We start from the raw sequence: 4,572 nt of genomic DNA, 5'->3' as shown, positions 1-4,572 counted from the left end.
AAAATTAATTAAAAAACTCTTTATTTGCTGTCAAATCCTTGTTTTTTCATGCTTTCTTTGCATTGAAAGGCTAAGGGATCATCATTGCTGTACATTGGGGGTTTATTGGTTATTCCTTTGATGTATTGAGTGCATTTTTGAAGTCTTGAAAGTATCATATTTTTATTTATTGCTGACTGTCCCAGAAAAGACAGTGATTTTTTCACTAATTTGTGAATTTCCAAGCATGTAAGGATCCATCCTATGAATGTACAGGTCTGATTCTCATAGGATGGATGCCAAATAACATGTACAATATTTTACTAACCCATGATTGACAGGAAGGAGTGAAGAGTGCAGGTGTACACCATGAAAGTTGCATGAAAGTTGAAGAAAAGTGACTGGAAATGAGTGAAAATGAAGGCTAGAGTGTAGCAGCAGAGAATCTAATTGAACAAGGGGGGTATTTTATGCATTGAAGTGTCTAGACACACCATTTTAAAGGTTTTTGAACTTTGGTTGAGCCTTGGAAGTGATTGGAAATGATATTTCTAGAAAGCCCTAGGGAAAAAGGGTGATTTAGTGAGGTTTTTTGGTGTTTGGGTATCTAGGAGTGCAACCAAGACCTAAGACCTGAAAAATAATTGGTTTGGGAACATAATAAGAGATTGTACAAAAGGGTTTAATCTGGTGTTAAGTTTTGTTGGTACTTCCTTTGTAAAGTGGGTGGTTTTTAAGGCTAAAAAGGGGCACATTTGAGGACAGCAAAGGGTCCGTCCAAAACAACCTATATTGGTTTTCTGATATGTTGTGTAACATCCAAATGGGTGTCTAAATATGTAATTTTTTTGTCAAGTGTTTTGGGATGATTTGGAGAAAAGTTGAAAATACCCGATTTGGAGGCTACAAGGAATAGAGCCTAGAAGAGCAAGTTTGGTTTATGAGTTTGAGTCTGAGTTTGGGGGTGTGTAGAACCTTGTCTTATGGTGTTTGGGATATGTTAAGACCAATAGAGGTGTTGGTACAAACCATTTTGATGTTATCCTTGGTTGGGTGTGTTGAGTTGAGTTTGGTTTTGAATCACCTAGCATGTAGAGAATCCTTTGATGTGTCTCCTTGAGTTGATTTAATCCTTAGGGAGAGTTCCAGAGTTGATCTCTCTGCATCAGAAAAGGGGATGAAATTCGAGGAAAGGCCTATTGATACTTCCCCCAAAGTTTATAAGATAAAGGGAAGCACAATTGAAGTTGAGGATTTTGCTCTAGGAACCTCCCAGCCCGGTACACAAAAGGAAGGACAACCTATTGCTGAGAGAGTTAGGAAGATTGAGAGAGCGAAACCAAAGATCTCAGACTTTGCTGATGTGCCAGAATATTTTGATCCAAGTGTGCCACCACCATCTCCCCCTAGAGATACATTTCATGATGATGAAGCAATGTAGGTCCTAGATGATATGGACATGGCCATCATTCCAAGCATAAACCCCTCTTGAGGAAGCCAATGATGAGAGGATCATTGCCTCTAAGCATTTCATATCAAATGACAATTTTTTAAATACCCCTAAGTTTAAATCCTTTTGGCTTAGGGAGAAGCTGAAGAACCTATCTAATGAATAAATCAACAATTTTGACAAAGATAGCATAAGGTGTACTCCTGAGGAAGGCAAAGAAATGTTGGAAAAAGTGATATTCTTCTTGTACCGGGGTGGGATTTAGAGAAATTTTTTCCTGCTATATCAAATCATGAGGTAAAAGGATACCTTGTTTTCTAAGGAGTTCGAAGAGCATGGGTCAAGTGTGCATTTGAGCCTCAAGGAGTTTGCAATATGGGCTAAGGCCTCAAACACTTAGAAGCCCTTAGTCCTTCAAGGGGTAGAGCAGAAGAGAGAGGATGCAGTAGTTATGACATTAGAAGATAGTGTTGCCTCTAAGGCATCCACTATGACATCCCATGTAGCTCAATTTATCCAGCTAGTTGTGGAGGACCTAGAGTTGAAGCATGAGAAACTTAAGGACATGCATGTGGCACTAAATAATAGCTATAGTAAATTATTCATTGAAAATGTTGCATTAAAGGATAAAATATCAAAGATGAGTGCAATAGCTCCAAGAGGTGTAAGGCCCAAGGAACTTGAGAAAGTGAAGAAAGAATTGCAAGAGGCTAAGGATGAAGTCGAGAAAAAGTATTTTGAGATTAGAAAGTCTTCAGTTATATAGGTTTCTAACAAGGTCATTGAAAAATTGAATGAGGTGCATACCTCTTATTCTTTGATGTCACAACTTCCCAACCAATTGGATGAGATTCTTTTATTATTCCAACCTATTAGGATTACCTGGCTACCTAAGAGTCAAATCCTAAAAGAAGTCCTATTTGTAGTTAAGAATGTGCCAAATATACCCCAAATTGTGGGGACAACTTGTAAAAATTACAATTTATTAATTAAGGAGTTGTCATGCATTGAGGAGGAGAAGGCATTGATTGGCATGATAGATTCCTTCCAAGGACTTCAAAAGTGAGATATCCCCACTATTTTGACAAGAGAAGGACAAATTAAGGACTTGGACGTATGGAAGTAGAGATTCCAAGATGTCATCAGTACTGTTTAAATTCATTGACTGCAGACCATGTCCAAGGTGATTCTTATCACAATTTTAGTGACAAAATCATGGAGGTTGATTTGATGTATCATAAATTCACTTTGGAAGCTGCAACTGTGCCAGCTCACAGGATAAAAGAGGCCATGAGTAAACTACAAGGCTTAAGAATTTTTGTCTAGCCGATTGATGAAATTGACAATCTGCACAAGAAGCATTGTTCTTTAGAGGAGGACCAGCCTAAAGAGGAGGACTAGTCTGAGTCATTTCCATTTTTGCACTTCCTACTTTTTTGGACAGGTTTCCTACTTGGGATGGGGTGATATGAGCACTCATTTTTTACTCCTTAGCCCCCAAAGTACCCAATAGATCTAGCACCCAAGTACAATTGACCCTGACAGAAGATGCTGCAGAAGAACGCCCCTGCACCAGTCACATCAAGCCTATTGTTCCAGCCTCCGGAAGCTGTCAATTCTATTGCCTTCATTAATATCTAGGACTTTTTGAAATATGCATTGTAAGGTTGCCTTAGGGCATGATCTAGCTCATAGGCAATAGATTTTTGACAAGTGTCCTATTAGGCCTGAAGCTTGTTTTTGCTCCCTTGTTCTATAAAAGGGAAATTAGGGCCAAGTAGGAAGGATTTTGAAATCTGTGGTAATATGTATTAGGAGTTGAAGTAAATGAAGATAGTGTTTTTCCTGCAAGTTTTTGCAAAGCAATTCTCAAGTGATGTATCTCGTATCTTTTGAAAATCAATAAAAGAGATCACTTTCGGTTTTCTCCCATTCTTTTGTGTTCATGTTGTATAAATTATATTGTTAATGATGCTATGATTTATCTTCTGTTAAGAAGGGAATGCATATTTTCTTGATCAGTTTCATTTTAATGAATGAATTAAATTATGTTCAAAAGGCATTACAACATATTTAGTGGAAGTCGTGAGGAGACTAGGAGTAATCACTTAAATATTTTGTGTCAAGCATGGGGTATTTAAATGTTGCTGTAATGATGAGATATCACAGTGTTGTTTGATGTTAACTTGCAAATAGACTCTATTTCCCATAGGATAAGCACTGATCATATTACCCATCTAGGATCATTCTTATTTCACCTTTTATGTTTTTGTCTTTTACTTTTATGTATTAGGAGTAGTTGTTAGTTTAGAATAATTCTCAATGCATGCAAGAATGACATGAACCAAGGTTAGAGCCATAACCGTATGTTTATTTGTATTTCTTTGGTGTATTTTCATTGAGAAATTTGCTTTATCTTACAATGTCATAAGCCTAGAATATTGAGAATTATTAGGATATTGTATAAGGGAACCCATCTAGGTTTTTCAAAGCCTAAAATGTAGGAGACATTAGTTTTCAACTGAGTCTTGTTTGTTGGCCAAGTCCAATTTTGATTTTGTTGACAAGTCAGTGGCTATTTCTTTAGAACTTGGAATCTGTTGATTTGGAAACCAACAAATCCTTTAGGTAGTTAATGATGTTGAGAGACCCACCCTCATTCCAAACCTTCTTAGATCCATGTGAGTCAGCCAATTTCAATCCGTTGTAAGCAACAATTTCTTCAACAAAATAATTTTTTTGGGTACCCAAAGGGAGTGCCACTGCTGAAACAAACCTATTGTTGTCATCTCTCAACACTTATATTTTAATAGTTAACTATTAACATTTAGTGAAATATTTAAAGTGCTTGACCTTAATAATATTTACTCAATTTATTTTAATTTATCTCTTCATAAAAATACTAATTTAGTTAGTGTTCTAGGAGCATCCAGGGTGTAAGAGAAATCTTGCATCACCCGAAAATATTGTTTAGTTTTTCAATAAGGGCTAATAATGGCAAGGTCACTATTTTTAGTAAGTTGTCAATTTTGTTTGAAATCTTACACAAACCTCCTGAATGGTGAAATAAAGCCATTGGTGAGAAATTATCCCAATATCTTATGGAATTCAAGAGATATTTTTATTTTTCTAGGAAATTTCTC

Source organism: Cryptomeria japonica, chromosome 3 (assembly GCF_030272615.1).
Source record: "Cryptomeria japonica chromosome 3, Sugi_1.0, whole genome shotgun sequence".
Classification (NCBI taxonomy): Eukaryota; Viridiplantae; Streptophyta; class Pinopsida; order Cupressales; family Cupressaceae; genus Cryptomeria; species Cryptomeria japonica.
The sequence above is the reverse complement of the archived record's forward strand: the minus strand, read 5'-3'. Positions refer to the sequence as shown.